This window comes from Stegostoma tigrinum, chromosome 16 (assembly GCF_030684315.1).
Source record: "Stegostoma tigrinum isolate sSteTig4 chromosome 16, sSteTig4.hap1, whole genome shotgun sequence".
In the NCBI taxonomy this organism is placed as follows: Eukaryota; Metazoa; Chordata; class Chondrichthyes; order Orectolobiformes; family Stegostomatidae; genus Stegostoma; species Stegostoma tigrinum.
The window spans coordinates 21063919-21091259 of record NC_081369.1 but is presented as its reverse complement, the minus strand read 5'-3'; the positions used below and the strand labels follow the sequence as shown (position 1 = coordinate 21091259).

General features: G+C 41.0%; 1 protein-coding gene across 1 annotated transcript in view; it reads right to left on the bottom strand.

Annotated features, from left to right (window-relative positions):
- dpep2 (dipeptidase 2) overlaps window positions 1-27022 on the bottom strand; it is a 120394-nt gene extending 93372 nt beyond the window's left edge. Inside the window, exon 1 of the mRNA XM_059651650.1 lies at window positions 26897-27022. The gene's annotated coding sequence lies outside the window, so the exon portion shown is untranslated. The remainder of the gene's footprint in view (window positions 1-26896) is intronic.
- Between the last annotated feature and the right edge of the window lie 319 nt (window positions 27023-27341).

The window sequence follows — 27341 nt, the reverse complement described above, 5'->3', positions numbered from 1 at the left end:
GAGTTTGAGTGAGTGTGAGGTAGCCGAGAGAAGTTGGTGGCACTTGCTGGCATAGAAGGTCATTCACCTTTTTCTTGCATCACTGGCATTCCTCCAGACTAACAAACTGGCAAGGACCGGCGCTGGGGTGTCCTCGAGCTGTGCTGAGGAAAGAGGATGACCCCCCGCCCCACCCCCTCACCACCATCACAACCAGTATCTCCAGGCCCCTATCACAGAAGCAGGTTGTCAACTTCCCTTCTTCAACCTAGTCTCTTAAAATTGTGTGGCCACACATGGTGAATGGCTGTTCCTGGCTGACTTGCAACGAGTGTCCTGGTGCACCATTGCAATCAATTCCAGAAGGCGCTGGCAGCTGAGATTGCTTCCACCACTGGTGAGTGCCAGTGGGACACTGTAGCGAGGCGATGCTCACATAACAGGCTGAGCCTCGGAGAATTGTACAAGAAAGCCACTAGCACTTGAGGGAGGAATGACTCCATGAAATTTCCCAAAATTGACACTTGGCCAATTTTTTGTTAAAATTTCATCCGATATCGATCATAATAATGTAACTTGTACCTCACTGCTATCATACAGTAAACTACATCTTGTTTAAAATATGAATCTTTTCTCCTTAAACTAACAAGTGGCTTTCCTCTGGGTACTAGAACGAGCAGTGCAAACTGTACTTTCCACTTGCCAAGGTGATGGTAACAGAAAATCTCCCAGATGGAACCTATATTCATGATGAGGTCTGGTCTTGATGCTCGAGTAATTTATCATCATGGTTTAAACAATAAGTTACATGGAGATGCTGGAGAAACCAGAACTGTTTTCCTCAGAGCTGCGAAGTTTCGGAGATACTTTTAGAGAGATATTTATAAATAGTTTTGATCAGGGTAAATAAGAAGAGTTATTTATAATTGCAGCACCATTGATAGATATGGGAAACAGATCTAAGGAGATTTGCAAAAGGATGCAAGGCACAATATGGAAACATTATATTTTTATACATCTGGAAAGCTCTGTCTGAAAGGGTGGTGGAAGCACATTTATTAAATAAATACTTGAAGGGGAAGGAAATAAAAGATCATGGACAAAAAAAATGATTAATTATAACCAAATATCTAGCACAGTTGCCAAATAGTCTCATTCTGTGGTCTATGATTCTAGGTGAATAGGATACTGGGTAACTAAAAATAAAATTCATTTCCTACGTACCAGAAAGGATGAATTGTTGTTATTTTTACATACTAATAAGTTATTCTCTTGGGTCAGAGACCTTCAATACTCAACAAAATGTTGGAGAATGTGGGATAATTTTTTCCATTGAGCTGGCAATTTGAAAGGTCAAGACCCATAAAAGCAGGACATTAGCAAATCTGAAAGTAAAAGAGGAGACACAAAGATAATGTACGAACTAAATAATACGTGATAGTAGGCCTCTAACAATATTCCTAATTGGACTTGCAGCCTTTGTAGTTTGCAATTTTGACAGGAGCAATTCTAGCATCACCAAATGCTGTGAACAGTTACACCAGTAAGTATAGTGTGTCACCATATAATATCCACAGACAGTCACCGAAAATAAGGATAAACTTTAAAAACAAAACAATAGATTGTAATACAAGCAGTTCACTCTCAGTTGTCAGGGACCATATATAAATGTAAACTGAATTGAATTCAGAGCAAAATTTGTTATTGATGCTTTTCTTCACATAGATCATTAATAAACAGCAAGAGTTACATTTTGACAATACCAAAATTGAGTAAGTTTCAGACTTTGACTTGACACACTTTATTACACATATACTTGAATTCTTTCCAAACCTACATCCAAGATTTCACCACAAAATCTGTCCTGTTAGCAGCCCTATGATCCTCTGGGACTATATATTGACTTTATCTTTGGGTGTCAATGCAGTTTAACACTAACAGTGTGTGTTCAATTCCTGCTCTGGCTGATGTTACTGTGAAGGACTCTTCTTGTCAACCTCTCCAGCTTGCCTGAGGTATAGTAACCCTTAGGTTAAGCCAATAATCAGTAATCTCTCTAATGCAAGATTAACCCTATGGTTCAGCTGGATGATGGTGACTTTACTGACATATAGTAGGAAGTGATTAAAGAAATAATACATGCCCCCATCCATTCTGAATGTATCACAACAGCCAGACTCAAAGATGCAAGTGCCTATGTTACATGCTGATATTAGGCAACTGTTTTATTGTACAACACACATAGCTAGGAGTTTTAAAATAATGCATCAATTCAGTTTCAGCAGCAGACTACTCAGTTTTTTGGAGATGAAGTTGTAACCTATTACTTCAAGGGAATTATCCCTGAAGTAAATATAGGTTCTTCCATGTGAGAATGCATTTAAAAATAGTCTAGAACAACTACTGAAATCCTTTGATTGTCTGCTACTTAAGAAATATGAATGCTATTTTGCACATGTAATTTATCAGTTAATATCAACTCCATTGTTGCAACATATCCTCCATTGTTAGCCAAAACTGAAGGTTCATACAGCACACTGACAGTACACGTATGTACTTGGGTAGGTTAACTTAACAGTGGGGGAGTGGATTTTCCCAGCAAATTTCTAATCTGTGGGTTATTTCGCTTAATGGTATGAAAGGTAGCAGAAATTGTGGAGTGCAAGGTTTTCTCTGTTTCCCACTCATTGTTTGTGAGCTCTTACAACAACATATGGAACTATGGAAGCTTGATTATGTCACACCATATATAAACAGTTGTAGAGCTAGTATGAGACTTGGTGGGGCTGTAGATAACATCCCAACCTGCGCACCAGAAGCTCAGAGGTGAAGTCATACTTCATGACTTCATAGCCAAGGAAGGGTCATTCATAATGTCATAATCAGGTTGAGTGTCAACTTTGTTACAACCAGTTCCCAGGTGAGGTTTCCCCAATTTATTACAGTTCCAACTGAGATGCCGAAAATTGTCGCATTTCCAAATAATGGGGGATGATTTAGTTCCCCTTCTTTATTCACCTGTCCCTCAGTTGGTTGCAATAAGGTTACTTTAAAAATAAACCCACCCTTTGCTGATGTCTTTCTCTCAGACAAAGTGAATTTATGTTTTCAAAGGAATGAACTTAAGCAGGCTTTCTTGAGTTAATGAAAGAGTGAGAGTACTAGCTACTAAACAAAAGACATAATGTTGCACACATACAAAGATTAGAAATGAGAGGCAAGTCCAAAAGGATAAAACTTAAGATATATGGAACAGTCTCCGTGTTCTGTGAGGAGGAAACATTGTTGCCATTATACTGGATGAAAGCAATAGCACAGATACTGGTAGGCAAAACGATTGATTTCAAAAAGCTAAACATTGCAGGTTCTGCTTCGTTTTGACTGCAGTTTCCATTGCATATTCCACACACACCAGACTTACTCATGTCCCCCGTCTGGAATGTAACCCACGGAAATGTTTTCCTGCCAAGGGAAGGTAATTAGATTGCCTTTGAAATCCTGCTGTTTGAATCTTCCTTAGCATCATGGAAGACGCAACATTTCAGAGGATATTTTTGAAGGCACTGAATTCCGTGCTCAGAGATTATGTTATCAGGAATGGCTTGTGGTCTTTGTTTTAAGAAAAGCATGTTTAATCCAAAAGTTCAATGTGTCAGTATGTTATGTGAAGTTGTGATCTTCATCATCATGACAGCTTGTAACTGCTTCCAGCACATGTTAATGGCAGATAGTAAGAATGAGACAGAGCCCTGATCAGCTACATGACAAAGAAAATTGGATACTCTACCATCACAGTTCCAAAGCTCCAGGCTACAACATGCATATAAATGTGTATACTGTGTTGCCACAGTAACTCAAGCTCTTTGCTGGGTCAGTGTGCATGAGATTCAAAGGTAGCAACTATATAACATTTCCATTTCCCTCATCGTCTACATGCAACCTTGAAGCTGCTCAGTATGAAACTATTGTACTCATGTCCGTTGGCGCTAAATTCAATGTTTCTGTTTCCATTCAACAAAACCATGCCAATTTCTTTCATACTACAGAACATAAAACTCTCATTGAGTGGTTAATAAACTTCAGCACCAATTGGCCAGATTGCAGGAAATTAAACTTTGATGACTTGAGTTATAAGGCATCCTGATAAAAAAAATTGTATCCGTTCAGCATATTGAAAGTTTTGAAATGAAGGTTTGTCAAATGTCTACAACCATGTTATGGTTTAACTGGAGTTTGCGATTCACATCCATTTAGAAAATTCCATCTTGCTCTCCCTGTCACCTGGACCATCTCAGACTCTTCCCTTCCCTTCCTTGACCTCTGTGTTTCCATTTTTCCATGGATAGACTGGCCACCAAAATCCACAACAAACCAACCGACTCCCACAGTTTCCTTGACAATACATCCTCACACCCTGCTTCCCGTAAGGGCGCTATTCCGTTCTCCCAGTTCCTCCATCTCCATTGCATCTGTTTGGATGATGCCACTTTCTGCCAGGCGGCCTCAAATGCCCACTTCTTTCCTCAGCTGAGGATTCCCTGCTTTCATGGTTGACAGGGCCCTTAGCCATGCTCCATGCATTTCCCACATGTCTGCCCTCACCCCTCCTGCCTTCCCACAACTGTGACAGCGAACCCCTGGTCCTCACTTTCAACCTCACCAGCTTTCACATCCAAAGTATCACACGCTGTCATTTCCACCATCTCTAATGGGATACCACCACCACCTAACACTTATTCCCCTCTTATCCCATGACAGCACTTCACAGGGGCTATTCCCTCCAGGACACCCTGATCCATTTCTCCTCCATTCTCAATGCCCCCTTGGCATCTTGCAATCACAGTGATGCAATATTTGCCCATTTATCTCCTCACTATCCAAAGCTCTAGACATACCTTCCAGGTGAAAAAATGATTTTCCTGCTCAGTCTAGTCTGCTGTGTTTGCTGCTCACAAAGTGGTCTCCTGTACACTGGATAGACAAAACAAAGACTGGGTGATTGCTTTGCAGAACACCTATGTCCTGTCCATAAACATGGCCCCAAGGTTCCTGTTGCCTGTCACCAAAACACACTTCTGTGTCCCTGGCCAACATTTCTGCCAGGCCTGCTGCACACTGGAGAAACCTTTCAGCCTTCAGAACTCAATATCCAGTTCAATTATTTTAAAGCCTGAACACCATCTCCCATGTCTTTTACTCACCAACACACCCCATGTCCTGTCATCACATAATTTGCTTTCAGCACAGCCAAGTCATTTTCACTTTCATAGTTCCAATTATCATCTATCTCGCTTTTTTTCTTCACTGGCTTACTATCAGTCATCCCTTTGTCTGCTTATTTTTCTTTCTCTCTCTCTCTCTCTCTCTCTCTCTCTCTCTATCTCTCACACTGGGCTCCATCTATGCCGATTCACTCACTTTCTTACCCATATCCCATGCCACCAAGTGTCATCAGCATAAATACGGCATTCCCTTAGATGCTATCAGTCCTGAAGAAGAGTTATTTCACTGGAAACATTAACACTGTTTTCTCTGCACACATGTTGCCACACCTGCTGAGTTTCACCAGCAATTTCCATGATACAAGAATACTCCTTTTGTTGAATTGGTCTTTGTTGATCACTGCCTTGCTTCCTAAATGAGGAAACAAATGAGCTTGGGGAGTATAGAAACAAAATCACATTCAGGAACTTTTGATTTCCTTTACAATTCGTAGCGGGGTGTGATATCTTAACATAACATTCATTAAGATTTGATAGCGGCTGGGGAACAAACTACACTAAAGAAATCACCCTGAAAACTTTTTACATTAATCTTCCCCATGTTCTTGCAGAAACTATACACCAGATAGAGGTTTGCAATTGGTATCTGTCATAGAATGTGCCTATTTTTCAAGAAGTGTACACATAAATTCTTATTCTTCACTGACGTATAGTTTCGACCCAATGGAAAATGAAAGGAAAACCTTGTACTTGTACCACATAGTCATGACCACTAGATGTCTCAAAGTGCCTTAAAGATGGTGAAATATTTTTGAAGTCACAACTACAATGTTTAACACGTGACAGCCAACACCTGCACAGCAATATCATAATGACCAGATAATCTGTGTTCTTGTCACTTTGATTTAGAAATAAATAAGATTATGAGGGATGGCTCCCCATTCTTCTTCAATCCAGCACCCTAGGATCTCACTTCCAACACAGTAGATAGACTGCGTCTTGGTTTAGCATGCCACCCAAAAGATAGCACTTTCACCTGTGTAGTACAGTGTAATACAGTGTAGTTCCACAGTGAGCAGAATGTAAATGTGAAATCTTGCAGAGATGGGGGTGACCACTAACAGAGCCCCAGCAGACACATCAGCTATGTCACATGTACTTAAGGTCAAAAAATACATAGGCCGATATTAGTGAACTGCTTTGTATTTTAAATGGATTGAGTAGCTTGATTCACTGCTCATGTGACATCATTCCACAATTGTCTTCCAGCAGCTCCCAATCCCCACTGAGAAGCGAAGGAAGGTCCAGGCCCGAAACATCCGCCTTCCTACTCCTCCGATGCTGCTTGGCCCGCTGTGTTCATCCAGCTCTACACCTTGTTATCTCAGATTCACCAGCATCGGCAGTTCTTACTATCCCCAAGTCATCAATCTGCCCGAGCTTCAAAATATTCAGTTCTGATCTTTTGTTTCATTACTTAAAACATCATCCCTTTTCTTATTTAATCTCTCTAGCCCTCCAACCCTATCCTTTTTGTTCTTTCCTCCTTTAACCCCTTTTCCTGCCTCTGAACTTGCTATAAACCCTACTATATCTCCACCTTTTCCAGATCTGATTGAAGGTCACAAGCCTGAAACTTTGGCAAAGTTTTGTTGCAGATAAGGAACTACTGACATCAGACTTGTGTAAAAGTGGGTGATGTAGCAGAGTTGAAAGGTGATTTGATCCAGGCTTCTCAATTAACAATTGACAGGCTTGGAAAGCAGCCAATAACATGGAGTGACTGGAACCAAGAGCTGACACTGGAGAGGTATCTACTGCATTTAAACTGCACTCCATTTTAAGACGGAGCAAGCAGAGGACATAAAACCATAAGATGTAGGAGAAGTTCACTGTGTTTACCCGGCTCCGCCATTCAATGAGGTTATGGCTGATTTAGTAATCCTCAACTCCACTTTCTTGCTTTATCTCCAGAATGAAAAGAGAGGCCATACATGGCTGCATTGTCTCAATGACAGCAGCTAAAGGTTGAGTGGCACCCCCTGGAGATGACACACATGATGACTTTTGTGTTAAAACCTAGTTCCGCTGCCTAACAATGCAGGAGCATGTGAGCTCTAAGATTGTGGCATCAGGTTTGAAGACCCTGATGGACTGAAGCTAATCTAATTGACAACGTTGAATACTGTACTGTGACCTGGTGTGCCCAAGACTTGCTGTGATTGCAGAAATTCTCTGGACTGTGGGTGCAGTGTTCTTGAGCTAAGAATGCGCTGCTGCCTGAGAGGGGGCCACTTGATTTTTGCACTGCACCCACAGAAAAGCATATCAAGACCACCTGTATCTGGTTAGGGCATGGGGCTGACCTTATAAAGGTTATCGTGCAGTCACAGAACTGAGGAGGAAAGGAAGTCTTCACAAAAAAAAGGCAGCGACAACTTTAGAAACTCACTATCACAGCAAGAAAGAAGATCCTGACAACTGAGTCAGCAAAAGGGAACTAGATGGTTTAGGTTCCGGACAAACTTACATTTCCTGGGTAATAGCCAGGCCAGGTTGTGTGTCCTGAGCTTATTTGCGAACAGCGTTCATGTAAGCGTTCAGTAGGTGAGGAGATGGCCGAGTGGTATTATCTCTGGACTGTTAACCCAGAGACCCAGATAAATGTTCTGGGGACCCAGGTTTGAATCCTGCCACAGCAGATGGTGGAATGTGAACTCAATAAAAATATCTGGAATTAAGAATTTAATGATGACTATGAATCCATTGCCGATTCTCATGGGAAAAATCCATCTGGTTTACTAATGTCCTTTAGGGAAGGAAACTGCCATCCTTAGCTGGTCTGGCCTACATGTGACTCCAGACCCACAGCAATGTGGTTGATTCTGAACTACCCCCTGGGCAATTACAGATGGGCAATAAACGTTGCCTAGACAGCGACACCCTCATCCCATTAAAGAATAAAGACTAAAAGCTTAGTGATAGTTGATTGTCTGTCTACTTGCTCTGATTCTGTACTGATTTACAGTTGACTTAACCAAGAGAGAGTCAACAAGTAAAATTAGATGATGTAGCTCCTCGAGTTTGCTCTGCCATTCAAGAAGTAAATGAGAACTCTTATATCAATATGTTCAGCTGTCTGATTCTCTCAGAACCCAAATTCTATCTCAGTCTTGAATTTACATAACGACTAAATAACCATATCTTTTTGAGTGAAATAATTTCTCCTCATCTCAATTCTAAATGCCTGAGATTGTGCCTTCTTTTCTAGGTCGCCTGCCAAAAGAAGAATGTTTGACGGAATAAATGCTGACAGCATTCTCAATATCTTAGGTATTTCAAAGAGATCACTGTTCATCTTTTAAATTGTGAGCCTAGGCTTTCTATTTAATTTCAACCCTTGGGCAACCATTTATTTCACCAGACCCAATATATTAACTGACTTTTTTTTCTTCACAGATGCTGCCAGCTCTGTTGAGCTTTTCTACCAAATTCTGTTTTTGTTTCCAATTCATGGCATCCACAGTTCATTTGGTTTTTAACCACTTATTTCATTTTGTTCCACAAGAACATAAGAACTAGGAGCAGGAGTGGGCCGTCGGCCCCTCAAACCTGCCCCCCATTCAATAAGTTCATGGCTGATCTTTTTGAGACTCAGCTCCACTTACCCGCCCACTCACCATAGCCCTTAATCCCTATACTGTCCAAAATCTTTTCTAGCCTTGCCTTAAAAACATTCAGCGAGGTAATTTCAACCATTTCACTGGGCAGGGAATTCCACAGATTCACAACCCCTTGGGTGAAGAAGTTCCTCCTGACCTCAGTCCTACATCTGCTTCCCCTTATTTTGAGGCAATGCCCCCTAGTCCTAGTTTCACCCGCTAGTGGAAACAATCTCCCTGCCTCCACCTTATCTACTCCCTTCATAATCATATGTAAGATCTTCCCTCATTCTTCTGAATTCCAATGAGTCTAATCCTAGTCTACTCAATTTCTCCTTATAATCCAACCATCTCAACTATGGAATCAACTGAGTGAATCTCTGCACCACCCCACCCCCCAGCGCTAGTATATCCCTTCTCAAGTAAGGAGACCAAAACTGCACACAGTACTCCAGGTGTGGCCTCACCAGGACCCGATACAGCTGCAACATAGCCTCCCTGTTTTTAAACTCCATCCCTCGAGCAATGACAGACAAAATTCCATTTGCCTTTTTAATTACCAGCTGCACCTGCAATCCTACTTTTAGCGATTCATGCACAAGGACATCCAAGTCTCTTTGCACAGCAGCATGCTGCAATTTTTTACCATTTAAAACATAGTCCATTTTGTTGTTATTCTTACCGAAATGGATGACCTCACACTTATCAACATTGTACTCCATCTGCCAGACCTTTTCCCACTCCCTTAGACTATCTCTACCCCTCTGCAGACTTTCAGCGTCTTCTGCACATTTTGCTCGAGCACTCACCTTAATGTCATCTGCAAATTTTGACACTCTACTCTCAGTCACCAACTCCAAATCATCTATGTAAATTGTAAAAAAAAATTGTAGTGAACAACAATCCTGTTATTGTGCTTCTCCCATTTCCTTTACTATTTCTGTTCTATTTCTATTAAAACATTTGAGATCAGAAGTACCTTCGGAGTTTTGCTGCATTTTGTAAGCTGGGAGTAACTTGACTACTGTAAAAGAAAAGCAGGCCATGATGTTGATACAAAGTATAAAACACATAGAACAACAGCATCAGCCTCACTCATTCAGAAAGTATGGGCTTGTTGTGTCTGTTTGGAAAAAGTTGCTTTTTTTGGGAGTGGTTAGTGTAAACTTTGGTGCCAAATCAGCATTGATGTTGACGATATTGTTATAACAACAGGTCAGAACCCTAAAATACAGCGGACATATTAAATCATAATTTCAATTTTTTCCATATAAAAAGAGGGCTTCTACAGAGACAATAACTGCAGGGGTAACAGCATCTGTGTGGGACTGATGGGACGTAGTACCCAATTTCAAAATAATTTCACACAGCTGAGATTGTGATCTTGTGTGACTACAAAGATAATGAGGGGTTAACAGCCCTCATTTAAGCAGCAAGACACCTCCTACGCATTACAGACAATAGGTGCAGGAGTAGACCATTCGGCCCTTCGAGCCAGCACCACCATTCATTATGATCATGGCGGATCATCCACAATCAGTTCCTGCCTTATCCCCATAACCCTTGATTCCACTATCTTTAAGAGCTCTATCCATCTCTTTCTTGAAAGTATCTAGAGACTTGGCCTCCACTGCCTTCTGGGCCAGAGCATTCCACATATCCACCACTCTCTGGGTGAAGAAGTTTCTCCTCAACTCTGTTCTAAATGGCCTACCCCTTATTTTTAAACTGTGTCCTCTGGTTCTGGGCTCCCCCATCAACAGAAACATGCTTCCTGCCTCAAGATTGTCCAATCCTTTCATTATGTTATATGTCTCAATCAGATCCCCTCTCATCCTTCTAAACTCAAGTGTATACAAGGCCAGTTGCTCCAATCATTCAACATATGATAGTCCTGCCATTCTGGGAATTGACCTCATGAACCTAGGTTCCCAAACTGCAGGCACATGTTGTATTGTTCCCTTTCAACAATTCACGAGGAGAAAAATTAAGAAGCCAGTTTCATCTCTACTGGAGTGCACAAATGGAAATGAATGCTCTCGCTTATACTAACTTAAATCCAGCAGCTGTCCACCAGTCACCTTGTGCTGCAGGTAAAGGTGAACCTTCTCACATTCTAAATGTTACACATCGATTAAAAATGGAACCAGGGCAAAGGAATATCCTTCAGCCGACAACACCAAGAATTTTAAACATCAGCCATTCAATGAAAAATGTCAGCACCAGTTAGGTAACCTCCAGTTCAATGGTTACGATGTTCAACCATCCATCCTTCATGAACAATTCAGAGGCTGATACAGATAACATTTTTTATCTTTTCTCTTCTGGAACCTCTTATTATTTCTGATTTGTGTGTACGTGTCTTGCACTACAAATTCTTCACACACTTAGTGATTAATAAACAAGTTCCTGTTAATTAAACAAAGCCTGATTTAATTAGCTTCTTTCAACGCAGAAGTTCCCATGGCTCTCAAAGTAAGGCATCAACAAATGAAGATATCATTTTTAAAGTTAGCCTTCTTGTGACCGAATGAGGGGGCATGAGTAAAGAACAGTAACTAATTCATGGATAAAGACAGAAGTTGTTGGAAAAGCTCAGCGGGCCAGGCAGCATCAGTGATGAAAAAAAAAGAGTTAACATTCCAGGTCCAGTGACTCTTCCTCGGAACTCAGGGTTCCTCTTGGAATTTTTCTATTATGCTGTAAACAAGTGTGAAAGAGACAAAAATCATCCTTACAGTGCTGTTGTACCAATCCCTTTATATTTCCTACTAGAGTGCAAATGAGACACAATTTTTAATCACTTGTTAATGAACAGTTAAAGCTGCTACAAAACTCTGATGGTGCTCTCTGCATTTTGGGAAGGATTTATAAGAAAGTATTGCTACGAACATGTATGTAATACCTGAACCTATGTAGCAGTTTTATCTTGATTTTACATAAAAGTGTTTTAATTTGGCATTGCCAACATCATTGTAGGGCAAACTGGTATGAGTTTAGGTTGCATATTTCAGGGTCTGTTGTGACCTTAGTTTGCTTATGGACTTGTCCTATGCAAACATAAAACAGACAATTTAAAAAGCAAACAAACAATCACTATCAATCTATGAGCATCAGTAACATCCTAAAAGTAGCAGAAATTCTTGGACCCACTCAGAAATGAATTTAATACACAGTTAATTGACAGCCCTATTAGTTATAGTTCAATTTGACATAGTTCAAGCAATTAGGTGCCTGAAGCTGTGAACCCCAACCTTGTGACAGGATGCCCCACCTTCTAGAGCTACTAGGCTGTAGTCAGATGGTTGACAGCCCTTCAGTCCCAGTGGCACCACTTGTACAGAGACATGTGAATATTTAAGGTCTTTTCTCCCCCCAAGAGTAGGGGAGTCCAAAACTACACAGCATAGGTTTAACGTGAGAGGGGAAAGATTTATAAAGGGTCCTGAGGGGCAACTTTTTCACACAGAGGGTACAATGTGTGTGGATCAAGATGTTAGAGAAAGTGGTGGAGGCTGGCTCAATTACAATAATTAAAAGGCATCTGGATGGGTATATGGATGGGAAGGGTTTAGAGGGATATGGACCAAATGCTAGCAAATGGGATTACATCAGTTTAGGATATCTAGTCGGCATGGATGAGTTGAACCAAAGGATCTGTTTCCATGCTGAATAACTGTATGATTCTAGGACTCTAATACACTGCTCAAGAAATCAATGATGCGAAGAGTCTGATCTTTGAACGATCACTAAAAATGGGCAGAAATTACAGCTTGCTGAATCAGAAGTTCTTGACAAACGTTATCAATGAGTGTTGATCCTTCCTAGGAATAGCAAATCTATGATCATTCCTTAAATGTGTATTCCTTAAACTGTAACAAGGACAACTGGGAACTTCGTTCCAAATGCATGCAGTCAATGCTGGGTCAACTTGACATTACGGTAAAATTAAAATTCCAGGATTACAGTATGTGCTAAACAATGTTGGTATTTATTGTTTCCATACCAAGGTAATGTAGAGTATTCATGTAATTCCTACATTGTTGAAACATGTAGCAATATTGTTTCCTTAGTTTCAGACATAATAGGAACTGCAGATGCTTGAGAACCTGAGACAACCAGGTGCAGAGCTGGATGAACACAGCAGGCCACGCAGCATCTGAGGAGTCAGAAGGCTGACGTTTCGGGCCTTCTTCAGAAGAAGGGTCAAGGCCCGAAACATCAGCCTTCCAGCTCCTCTGATGCTGCGTGGCCTGCTGTGCTCATCCAGCTCTGCATCTGGTTATCTTTTGTTTCCTTAGCGTTTTGCAGGACATTGTTTTATTTGCCGATGGATATAGCTGGAGACGTCTATTTATTTATCATGTGAGTGTGGTTCAGTGAAGAATGAGGAGCATCTCACTTTGCAATCATCTGTTATTACCTTCCTCAGGGCTGAATTCTGAACACCAATTGGCAATTTCGCAGAAAAGCTTTTTGAAACATGACAAAGGCATGGATTTTGGAATCCTCAAAAGAGCTATATTATAAAATGTTGGCTTTGATAAACTCAATAAAGCATTATATAATAAATGTAGCATTTTTTAATCTATTTTAGTTGAATTGGAGAGCATGTATAAAATTGAGACTTCAAATATGACTTGCAAATTAGCTAAAATCAATTTTCTATTTGCTTGCAGCTTTCTGATATTACTGTTGATTATTTAACTATCTTGTAGTGTAATCTGCCCGATCATCAGTGTATTGTCCAGAGGTCCTTCTCTTGATTTTCATTCTTCTTACTTCAACCATCCTTACTTTTCAGATTAACTTAATTTTCACGCTCATAGAGGGACTGAGTGTTATCACTAGACAATGAAATATTTTCTTAGTTGAAGCCTCCGGCATCAGCATTGAAGACACATGGTTTAGAATCAATGTGAATCAGTTGAGAGTAAAGTCACGAACAAAGGTCCAAGGGTAGCCTATTCAGCTCATTCCACCATTCACTGAGATAGTGGCTGATCTATAGCTTAAGTCCATATACCTGCCTTTGGCCCATATATCTTTCATACCTTTGCTTATCAAAAAGCTACCTGTCTCAGATTCAAAATTAACAACTGATTCTGCATTCACTGCTGTTTGTGGATGAGAGTCCTAAACTTCTACCACCCTTCTAACATTTTTCCTGATCAGTCTGTCCCTAATTCTCAGACTAATGCCTTTAATTCTAGAATCTCTAACAAATGGAATTTACTTTTACCTACCCTGATTTTTCATGTTAATATCTTGATGATTTAAATCAGATCATTGCTTAACCGTCTCAATTCTGCAGAAACCAAGCCTAATTTGTATAATGTCTCCTCATAACTTCACCCCTGAAGTCCAGGTATCATCCTTGTAAATCTAAGTTGTACTCCCTCCAAGGCCAATATTGCTAAGGGGTAGTGTCCACATCTGCTCACAGTACTCCAAATGGGGTCAAACAAGGGTTTTATATTGTTGCAGCATAACTTTTGCATCCTTACACTCCAGTCCTCTGAATATAAAGGCCAGCATTTTGTAAGCTTTCTTGATTATTTGCCACACCTATTTGTGATATTTTAACAATCTATTCATCTGAACTCCAAGTCTCCCTGGACATCCACTGTATTTAACATCACACTGTCCAGAAAGCACCATAATCTGTTCTCTTTCAGTCCAAAATGGGTAACCTCACACTTGCTTCCATTGACCTCCATCTGCCACAGTTTTGCCCATTCACCTAGTCTATCACTATCCCTTTGTAATTTTAAACATTCGTCTAAACTGTCTACAGTGCTGACTAACATTGTGTCACCAAGTGAGATTTTATGCCATTATTCAAGTCTTTAATAAATAATGTGAACTGGAGAAGTGGTTGAGTGCAAGAGACAGAAAATAGGGATAATGGGTAGGTACTCAAAATTGGCAGGATGTGACAGCACTGCCCCATAAGGAATTGTATTAGGGCCTTAGTTTACGGTTCTGAATAGTGACTCTAATTACGTCCTTTTCTGAGCCATAAACAGCAGACAGTTTGTCAACATCTTCTGAAAGGCAACTAGAAACGGGCAATGAAAACTTGCCCAGTCAGTGACGTTTACGTCCCCTGAATGGATTAAGCAGTCTCACTGGACTAGTAATCCAGAACCACGGGATAATGTTTGCAGAACATGAGTTCAATTTTGAATTCAATAAGGAACCAGGAATTAAAAGCTAGTCTATTGGTGATAACGTAACCACTGTTAATTGTTGTGAAGACCCAACTGGTTCATTAATACCCTTTAGAGAAAGAAACTTGCTAACCTTACCTGGTCTGGCCTACAGGTGGCTCCAGGGTCAAAACAACATGGCCAACTCTTAAATGCTCTTTGAAGTGGCCGAGCAAACCACTTGGTGGAAACTCTAAAGAAAAAAAATGAAACTTGATGGACCACTTTTATTGACTTAGGCACCTGAAACAACAACTCCAAAGTTGGGAGAGCTGTCCCACAGATGGGTCAAGCAAAAGCCTGGCTTCATTACACTCAGAGAATCATACCTGTTAACAATGCCCAATACCATCATCACAATCCCTGGGCATATTCTGCCCCAATAGAAGGGCAATCCGCTGGAGGTGGCAGTGCAGTGGTAAATAGTTGAAAAGAAGTTGCGTTGTTGTCCTCAAAATTGATTCTTGACCCAAGGAAATCTCACGGATGAGGAAACCTCCTGCTTAATGCCACTTACTGCCCTTGCCTCAGCTGATGAATCTTCCACGATGAACATCAGTTGACAGAATCTCCAAGGCTGGTAGAGACATAGAATGTACCTCAGTTACAGGACTTCAATGTCCATCCCCAAGAGTCACTCAGTAGAAGCAGGATTTGGATACACAGAAAGAGAATGTCTTTAAAACATATACAATTCTGACAGAACTGAACAAACTGGATGCAGAGACAATGTTTCCCCTGGCTGGAGTCCTGAACAAGGGGGCTTGGTCTCAGAATACACGACAGACTATTTTGGATTGAAACGAAATGACATTTCTTCACTCAGAGTGGGAAGCTTGTGGAATTCTCTACTATAGAAGAATGTGGTGGCAAAATCACTGAATATGTTTCAGGAAAAGTGAGATAGATTTCTACAGACTAAAGTTGTCAAAGGGTATGGGAAGAGAATGAGTTGGACCCCAAGATAGAGGGATCAACCAATGATACACACAATGGCAGAGAGGGCTGACTGGCCTTCTCCTGCTCCAGTATTCTATGTTTCCATGTAGCAACACGAATGATTGATTTAACCGAGTCTAAAAGGACAGAGCTGCTAGGCAGAGTCTGTGACAAATGCTAAGGGAACCAACAAAGGGAAAAATCCAACTTGATCTCACCCTCACCTACCTGCCTGTTGCAAATACATCTCCTTGTCAGTCTCAAAAGGAGTCAACAAAGCATTGTCCTTGTGGAGGCAAAATCCTACCTTCACATTGAGGATACTCTCCATGATGTTGTATGGCTCAAACACCATGCCAAATAGGACAGAATTTCAACAGATCTTGGCAACTCAAAACTGGACATCAACTGAATTAAATTTCACCACAATCTGTAACCACACAGCCTTATATAGATCATCAAATGAAAACTAGGAAATCTACCTTAATTCAATGAAGAGTGAAAGAGGGCTTGCCAGGAGAGGCACCAGGGGCACCAAAAAAAAGGTGTCAACCTGGTGAAACTACAAAACAGGACAACATGCATGGCAAACAACTTAAGCAGCAAAACGATAAGCCCAAGTGATTCAACAGCCAACAGATCAGATCTAAACCCTGCAGTTCTGCCACAGTCGTGAATGGTGGAGGATAGTCAAACAACTATATGGACTTCAGTAAGGCATGCGACAAGGTTCCTCATGGTGGACTGGTTAGGGAGGTTAGCTCACATGGAAGTGTGGGAGAACTAGTTATTTGCATACAGAACTGGCTCGAAGGTAGAAGACAGTGGGGGATGGTAGAAGGCTGCTTTTTATTCTGAAGACCTGTGACCTACGATGTACCACAAGGATCAGGACTGGGTCCACCGCTTTTCATCACTTATATAAATTATTTGAATATGAATATAGGAAGTATGGTTAGTAAATTTGTAGATGTCTAAAATTGGATGTGTAGTGGACAGTGAAGAAGGTTACCTCAGAGTACAATGGGATCTTGATCAGTTGGGCCAATGAGTAGCAGATGGAGTTTAATTTAGATAAATGTGAGGTGCTGCTTTTTAGACAGGCAAATCAGGGCAGGACCTACACGCTTCATGGTAAGGTTCTGGGGCTTGTTGCTGAACAAAGTGACCTTGCAGTGCAGGATCATTGAAAGTGGAATCACAGGTAGATAGGATCGTGAAGGCAGCATTTGGTACGCTTGCCTTTATTGGTCAGTGCATTGAGTATAAGAGTTGGGAGGCTATGTTGCAGCTGTACAGGACTTTGGTTAGGCCACTATTGAAATACTGCAGGCAATTCTGGTTTCCCGATTATAGGATGGATGTTGTGAGACTTGAAAGGGTTCAGAAAAGATTTATAAGTATAAGTATGTTGCCAGAGTGGGAGGGCTTAAGCTATTGGGAGAGGCTGAATAAACTGGGGCTATTTTCCCAGAGCATCAGAGGCTGAGGGGGGACCTTAAAGATGTTTATAAAATTATGAGAGGCATGTATAGGGTAAATAGAAAAGGTCTTCTCACTGGAATGGGGGAGGCTAAAATTAGGAGGGCATAGGTATACTGTGAGAGGGGAAGACATAAAAGGGACCTACGGGGTAACTTCTTCATGCAGAGGGTGGTGCATGTATGAAATGATATCGCGCAGACTGATACCTTTTAAATGCTATGATTGTATCTGAATGAGTAAATGAATAAGTAGGGTATAGAGGAATATAAGCCAAATGCTGGCAAATGGGGCTAGATTAATTTAGGATATCTGGTCAGCATGGACGAGTTGGACGAAAGGGTCTGTTTCCATGCTGTATATCTCTTATGTCTCTGACTAACAAGAGGAAGAAGATCCACAAATATCCATATCTGCAGCTGTGGGAAGCCCAGCATATCAATGCAAAAGACAAGACTGAAGTATTTGTATTCATCTTCAGCTAGAAGCGTCAAATGAATAATGCATCATGGCCTCCTCCTGAGGTCCCCAGTAGCACAGGTACCAGTCTACTACCAATTCAATTATTTCCATGTTATGTTTTGAAAAGACTAAAGGCACTAGATATTAAAAAAAGGTATGGTCTGTCAAAGTATTTCAGCAATAGTACTGTAGAATTGTGCTCTGGAAGTAGGCTGTCACCCTACCTATGCTGTACAGTACAATTACATTTCTGAAATCCACTTGATAATGTAGAGTATTGTCCAGGCCCAATGTGCATTCCAAAACTAGAGTGGGGGGAGAGTAACTAACCTTGAACCAAGGCAGCATTTGATCGAGTGAATCAAAGAGCCCTGGCAGAACTGAAGTCAATGAACTCCAGAGCTCCAAGGTGTTTCAATACAATACTGGCATTTACCCAACAGTGTGGAAAAATGCCCAAGTAAGTCCTGTACACAATAAAATAGTTCAACTAATTACTACAGCAACAGTCTACTCTCAATCATCAGTAAAGTGAAATCATCAACAGGTGCTATCAAGCAGCAATGGCTTAGCAATAACCTGCTCACTGTTGCCCAGTTTGTGTTCAAGTGGCTATAGTACTGTGAAGCTTGTGATGTTACAATATCCCAGTGCACCAAACTGTTTGTTAGTGTCAGTTAGGAAATTCTTGGGAAAGCGTGCACCCAAAGAGGTCAGGCTGATAGGAGTTTGTGGGGTGTTTTTAGGAGACTTGGTATATGAAGTATACATTAAAACTGAGATAAGTGAATTAAAGTCAGAGAATGTGGACGTACGGTTAGAAAATGCAGAGTTAAGGCTTCTAGTTTTCATTTTAACTGCATTTGAAAGGAAAGGTTAATGGATGGCCAATCAGGAGAAGATAGTTTAAAACTCAAATTATGAAAGTCAATTGAGACAGTGAACAGAAATGCTGAGAAGGCACAGAAGCAGGTTCAGGATCAGAAGTCAAAACTTAGGAACTTGAAAGCAAATATAAAGATCTCCAGGCAGCACTTAAAGTTATCAAGCACACCTTAAATGACAAGTGCAGAATACTGATCATTCCAAATGCCAACAAGAAATTGATGCCTAGAAGTCACAGCTTTCCAGTCAGGGAGACTTTCTCTCTGCTTTCGCAGCCATATAGAGATTTAGGGACAAAATTGGTGATTGGGAATCGTTTGAAGCAAGATGCTCGTCAGATGGGGGGGAAACATGATTATAACCCTGATTCCAGTATCCTTCTACCATATGTACATTAAGGTTCCCTGACTCCATCCATATCTACAAGCACAAAGAAAAGATACAGATTTAATGAAAATCCAACAACATAATTGAGGATAGAGGCAATCAACCAGTAATTGGGTCATAAACCAGATGTTCTGAAACGTGAGACGAACAAACTGCAGAATTTGAAACTAGGTTAGTTAAGCATATGGGTAAATTCGAGAGTTAGCCATGAGAAGGGCTAAGACCGATCTCCTCGAGAATCAAAGGGGTGCAACCAGCTTTTCCGATACGCCACAGACTTAATGGGAACTGGAACAGGAAGTTAGTGAAAGCCAGACCCATCTCCAATCGATTCCTGTATGTGTGTGACGTACCCTAGAGAGACAGAACAAGAATAAAGAGGAATAAAACTGAGTTTGAACCATGGTCCTTTGTTTGTCTCACAAATAAACAGGACCTGGGTAAACTTGTTTTTGGAGTAATAAATTGGTCAAAGTGACTACAAACATTTCACAGGCAACGAGATCAATGAGTACAAACTTTGGAAGAACAAAATTCAGAATAAGGATCTCTATAAGCTGTATGTAAGAGTAGAAACTATCTTGATCTTTTGTTTTTGAACTTTAAATAAACTCTGAAGCTGATGAATGGAATTGTATTGCTGGCTTTCACAAGTGAAGTACAGAAACAACACTCAGTGGAAGTGGACACAGTGTATACAATATAACCTTAAACCTCTCTGTGAGGCTCATGATACAAATATAGATCAGGAATGTAGAAGTGCACGCATCCAACTGATTCATCTGCAGGACTCATTACAGTCATATTAATAAACCATGTGAGTTATTCTACAGGTGACCAAATACTGATGTGTTTGGGCCAGTGTCAGGAGACATTGCTCTCTCAACATCCTGTATTACAATTTGCACAGAACTTCCACAACACCATTCTCACTTACATCAGAAGTCAGAAAAATCCTTTTGGGTGGGGAGAGGGGCGGTGGTGAGGGGACAAAGACCCAAATGAAGGGTAGTTATGTGGAGAGATAACAAGGTGTGGAGCTGGATGAACACAGCAGGCCAAGCAGCATCAGAGGAGCAGGAAAGCTGACGTTTCGGGCCTAGGCCCTTCATCAGAAATGGGGGAGGGGAAGATGCACGTGTTTTGTACGAAATGTCCATCATGAATTGGTACCGTCAATTCTGAATCTCAGTTAACCACATGGTTGACCTAACATTTACAGGGATTTATAGAATCCCTACAGCATGGAAGAAAGCCATTTGGCCCATCAAGTCCACACCGACCCTCTGAAGGGCATCCTATTCATTCCTGCAACAATACACTATCCCTATAACCCTGCATTTCCCACGGTTAATCCATCTAGCCTGCATATCCCTGAACACTATGGGAAATTTACCATGGCCAATCCACCTAAGGTGCACACCTTTGGATTGTGGGAGGAAACTAGCACACCTGGAGGAAATTCACACAGACACGGGGAGAGTGTGCAAACAGACTGTCAACAAGGGTGGAATCAAATGCGGGTCCCAAGGGCTGTGTGGCAGCAGTGCTAACCACTGTGCCATTGTGCTGCCCCATGGTGGCTGAGTGGTTACTGCTGGTCAAGGTCGTGTTTAATTGAGAGGGTTACCAAATAGTGGGGGGAATAAACAGGAAATGAAGAAGTTTGATACAAAGTGCTGCAGACATTTACGGTTCAGGAGTTTCCATATTAATAGCCTAGCCACCTGTGCTCTAAGTGATCGATTAAATTAATTAACTTCTCATGTTCAAGGTATATTAGATTCAGTGAGTGATGATACAGTAGTCAGGTGGAAATTTTAAGTAAAATCTCAGTGAGTTAAGGTGGTGGACAAACCTACGGACTAATATGTATGGACTCGTGTATCAGAGGGAGCGGAAGGGGCCTCATGGTAGGGATACATGTTATTCTGAAGGTGAAAAAACACTAAATGTTACAACAGTGAAAAATATTGGAATGACCCAAGACATCATTTGGATGACAGCCAAGGAGGTTCTGCGTTATGCAGTAGAAAACAGGGGAGATTTGTTGGGACAGAATTTAAAAGGAATGTCAACAGACTGATAAAACCATTGTTCGTCCCTATCCCATCAACATGCGGTTGTAAGATAACTGCACACTTGAAATTTCAAGTGTCACTCAGGTAGATGCAATCAGAGTTGGACATTCAGGCAAAGGTGGCGACATGCAATAAAGTTTAAATGATTGCTTCAGTATTTGATTATCTATGAGATTTCTTAAACAGTAGCCAAATTAAAGATTGGCTGTGGTAACTTATCCACAACAATTAACAGCCCATCTACCACCTTCAACATTCAATCCTTACACCACAGATGCTCAGTTGCATCAGTAATGCACTATCTACAAGATGTACTCCAGAAATTCAACAAAGATCCTTAGAAAGCACTTTCCAAACCCACAACCACTTCCACCTAGAAGGACAATGGCAGTAGACACATGGGAATACCACCTGCTTCAAACTCCCCTCCAAACAATTCATCATCCTGACTTGGAAAAATATTGCTGTTCCTTCACTGTCACTGGGTCAAAATCCTGGAACTCTCCTCACTTGTTCCAACACTGTAAATACTTCACCAATTCACAAGGCAGCTAAACGCCAGCTTCTCCAGGGCAATTACAGATGGAGAAAGAATTTTGGCCAAATCAACCTGCCTCCCATTCCTTGAACCAGTAAAATCAAAATTTATTTTTCAATGCTTCCTCCAAATGCATGCTTTTCAGTGATATTCTCAAAGTCCACACGAGGGCACTGTCAGTGTAAGCAATAGAGTACGTTGCCAGCTTGGAGCTGGATGAACACAGCAGGCTAGGCAGCATCAGAGGTGCGGTAAGGTTGATGTTTTGGGTTAGGATCCTTCTTCAGCATTTCTGAAGCAGGGTCCCGTCCTGAAACATCAGCTTTCCTGCTCCTCTGATGCAGCCAGGCCTGCTGTGATCCTCCAACTCCACGCTGTGTTATCTCAGAGTCCAGCATAGGCAGTTCTTACTATCTCTGAGTACATTGCCATTTTTGCCACCAAGTGGCAGGATTAAACACTTTCAGATATAGAAAAGCTGTTCACTACATTATGAAGCAAAAGAGTGTGCTATATCTTCCCAGCTTTTGAAGTACTGAACCAATATACTGTTTACATATCTCCTTATAGCCTTTCCAAATGCAAATTAAATATCGAACAGTGAACACTTTGATGCTTTGATTCCTCGAGGCTAGAAGTCCAATGTGATACACTGCAAAGGCATTTGGTATCAGGGCCTTACCACTAAAGAGCAGATTTACTTCCCTTTTGATTGCTAAAGAATTCCAATTTATCTTTCAGATAGGTATAAAACAGTTTTAAAATAGAGCACTTCTCAGTTATGTTTATAGCGAACCTTCATCCTTTTGATACTGTGGATAAGGAACATAAACCTTTAGCTCCATTGAGTGCTGCTGGGAATTGTTGCTGGAACACAGGATGTGTGGATTGATTTTTGGCTGTTGAATGACCCTGAGTTTGAGTGCTAGGTTCATCGTTATACTGTCATTTCATTAAGTATCGTTGCATGCATTACTGGTTAGGGACGATGGTTCCTATTAAGCACTTAAAAACTAATGCAGTACCAGGGATAAATGCTAGGTACAAAGCAGAGTTAGGAGGATATGCCTCACCAGTAGCAAAAAATTCCCTCCAACTAATAAAAATCAAATATTCTCTCTACAAAGGTTTAAGGACAAACACAATCATACCCTTGGAGATACAGTAATACTTTACTATTCTTCCCCCTGATAAATCCTGTGTTACATAACACGGTCATGTCATTTTACAATTAAATTTATCCTCAACAACACAAAGCAGCAACTACATAATGTATTGAATGCAGCAAAGGTTCATCCCAATGACCCCAGAGATACTCTTTGAAAACTTGGCTTTGTGTTGAAGAAGATGATATTGAAAAAAAAGATTAAAAGTAGAATAAAGAGATAGAGGCTAAACAGAGTGAAAGGGCTTGGGGAGTGGACTACATGATAATACAGACATGGATTGCAGAAGGATAGATACACAAGAGGCCAGAATCAATAGAATGAAGATATGGAATTGTGTAGAACCAGAGGAGGTTTCAGGCATAAACATTTAGAAACTTTGATTGTTAAATATTTAATAAAGAAGGAATAAGGAATAGCATGATTTTGATCTTTACACATTTATTCACTTCCTTTTCTTGATGCAGAAGAATTATCAAAATATAAATGTGGCTGCACCATTTCTGGAAAAGGTTGCTTTTGTGAAAATTGACTGACTCACTTTAATTTTCTCTGATGGGAATTTCAAACATGGAATCAGTCCATTCATCCCTATCTATAGGATATTGCTAAAAAGAGAATGCAGCACATGGGAAAAACAAGGGAGTCAGGTCAGAAAAGTAAAACTAAAAGCTATCTTCTAGAAGTCTCAAAGAGAGAATGTCATGACCACCAAGCAGCAAATGACAACTGAACCTAGAGAGCATTTCAGTGCAGAAATCTTCCAGTATACACCTTTTTTCAGCAGCAAGAATACTACACAGACTGAGCAACAACAGCTGAGATCCCAAGCACTGTACATTTGGACCACAGAGCAAGAATCAGCCTGGGAGGTAAACATAAATGGGCCTTGGAAGGTACCTTCAAGTAGAAGGAAGTCGGGATTGACCTTGGAGAATACAAAACCCGTTGGTAAGGATTCAGAGCCAGGAGATGGGGGGCAGTGATCTAAGAGTTGAGAAATTGATTTCTATGAAATAACTGGATCAATTCATGAATGAGCACATATTAACCACAGAGTTATTATTCATTAAATAAGTTTTTTGATTGATGTAGTCAGCTGTTTCTGCAAGTAATACAGTATTTAGCACCTGAGTGGTTACTCTAGAGCTGGCTACTATGGATAATAATCTGCAATTTTTGGCTGGCTTAAATTATCGATTAATTTAAATGTGGTCATTTTAATTGTGGATATACGTGACCATAGTGGTCAAGATTTTCATTGGCAAGAAAACATTGCAAATATGAATGAATGTATTTATGGTGATTAAAGTACACACATGCTAACATATGAATGCATTGGAGCTTGAAGCTGCAGTGATGGCAACAAGGTCAGCCAGGTGGACCTCACAGAATAAGAGTTCCCTAATTGGGGATGTTAATCTGGTCCAATCCGGGAGCCCTGTTTGACAAATATTAACAAGAATGTCAGCAGTTCTGCTCACTCTGAACAAGTTGGATCACTGTCAAGGACTTTCTGCACAAAACTGAAGGGTAACTTGGTAACAAGCTACTGGCTTCTGTGGAGTTATTTCAGAAACCATACTCAGGTAATTTCCTAACAACTTGCACCCAAGGTGGAACTGGAAATGTTTTCTACTGACCATACATGATTTTCCAGCTTCTTGTAATAATGGGCATAAATATACATGTGATGTACATACAACTTTCAAACTTGTGCTCCTGATGAACAATTAAGACTTGCTGCACTAACTGCGAAGTTCGTAAACGGAATCATTCATACCCCCCGATGCAGGCTTTCCTTAGTCTCTGCCATCCTGAATATTCGAATTTAGATTACTGGTGAAGGCAAACTAGAATATCAGCTGGCAGTAATGTTAGGTGAGGCTTTGTATCAGAGATAATAGGAACTGCAGATGCTGGAGATTCTGAGATAACAAGGTGTGGGGCTGGATGAACACAGCGGGCCAAGCAGCATCTTAGGAGCAGGAAAGCTGACGTTTCGGGCTTAAGCCCTTCATCAGAAAATATCAATCATTAGCTGATGAAGGGTCTAGGCCCGAAACATCAGCTTTCCTGCTCCTAAGATGCTGCTTGGCCCGCTGTGTTCATCCAGCCCCACACCTTGTTATCTTAGATGAGACTTTGTTGGGTTAGAAGTTGTTTTTCAATTCTGTGAGAAATTTGAATTAAACTGGGAGAAAACTGCTGAGCTTTGTATTTGAGACAAGAACACAAGTAAATTCTATTACTGTTCATGGTGGTGCTTACCGGAAAACATTTTATTTTCTTATTGCAGCTTTATTAATGACAATTAGTCAGCATTTGAGATTATAGCCTCACACCAGCCCTCAGGTACTATTATCAATTTTGACTGAATTTATGTTCTATTTTGAGTAGTCAGGTTTAAAGATAGCAGATTTAAGCATTGCATTATTGATCTTTTAAAGGGGTAATTTCTCCACAATGATAAAGGCGATTTTTCAGTTCTCATCCTTATTCAATCCCACAATTTGCTATGCCCCGAGATACTCTTTGCAAAGAAAAAAAAACCAACCTATGAAATGCTACACAGAGCAACCGAATTACAACAACAGACGCTGTGAGATAAACCTCTCCAAAACTTTGTTTTGAACACAGCCTTTGGTCCCAATTCCATTTATCTGTCAGCTTGTAATTGCAGGCAAGGCACCAGCAACAGTCTGGCATGGTGACATTAAGACATCTTTGATAATATAAACACCAAATATTTACCACTGAGCCAGTGACAGAATTGGTAGGCATCAAATCAATACAGCCATCGCTAGCTTGCCAAGTGAACATAATTTACAATGCCACTACAGTTTTATTATTGCAATTGCTACTGATATTTTAAAGGGCTAAAGCGTTGAAAATTTACAAACCTCAATTCACAGAGCAAAAGGGTCGGGGCTGCGCAGTGGCTCGGTGGGGAGCATTGCTGCCTCACCACATCAGTGACCAGGGTTAGACTCCAGCCTCAAGCGCCTGCCTGAGTGGAGTTTGCACATTCTCCCGGTATCGGCATGGGTTTCCTTTGGGTGCTCCAGTTTCCTCTCAGTCCAAAGGTGTGCAAGTCAGGGGGAATCGGTCATGTTAAATTGTCCCATGATCTCTTATGTTTACTTCCTCAGTGTAGTATTTTCCTTCTTCGAGTCAGATCTGGCCTCATAATTGCTTCAGCTTGTGTTTTCTTGTTGTAGCTAATATTATATGGAAAACATGGGCTTACTTCACTGCACGTCTTTAATTTCTCTAATCAGTGCTGAATCTTCCTTTAATGTTATCTCACACTTCAGGTGAAGGTCCAATAAATGTCGCCTATAAAGTCCCTTGATCCAGTCCATGCAATTCCTTCCAGTCCCGTGTACCGAATTATCTACAGCAGTTCGAGGTGTCAGCATTTTTAAAATGTTTGCTTCCCCCCCTTCCACCCCCATATATCGGGAAGTGTTATAACACACAAGTGAGTGGCGTCTTTCCAACTGCCAAATCACCAGTAGAACTTTTCACTCAATATCCACTGGGGGGCTAAATAACACGTTTTCAATCAATCACTAATTTACATGCAGAGCCTATTGAGGGCAACGCAATACCACCAAAGCTCAGGGGGCAACAGAGGATGGAGATTAAAGTCAATACGGAATTGAAGGGGCAAAAAATAAACAAGGCTTTCCAATTCCTGTGGAGCCCACGTCTCCCTTTAGGCAGAGAGTGTATTGGTGAACGCCGCATGCTCCGTCTCCGAGGACACCCCACTCAAGAACCTTTCTGTGGAACGGGAGGTCGTGTCAACAGGTGAGGGAGAGTTAGGAAGAGGGAGGAGTCAAAATCAAAATGGAATGAAAGGAGCGATAAAACACCTCACCCACTCCAGTGCCCACTTCTCTGTAAAAGGCATTTGATGGTCATTGTGTGCTCCCTCTCCGAAGAAACCCGGCCAACAACCATAACCATGGAAGAGCAGCACACGGTTCCCACCTAGAACTTCCTCCAACGTCCACTTCGCTGCATGCATGCGTTAAGAACTCAGCTCTTATTAGGAAGTCCAATAAGCAACATGCGCTTCCAGTCGACTCTGGAGCTGTTCTGTTTTGACCTTAAATGGACCTGCATTTCAAACACTGATATAGTTGTAATTTCCAGTCGCGTTTCAGTTTTTTTGTTGTGTGCTTTGAGGATCTTGTAATCTTAATAAAACAGGTTTTTCTTTCTTGTTTGTGGATTTTTACTTGTATGGCTTCGGATTTCATATGCATCAAGATTTCCATAATCGTACATAGGCCAACTCATCCCTCGTGTACCAGC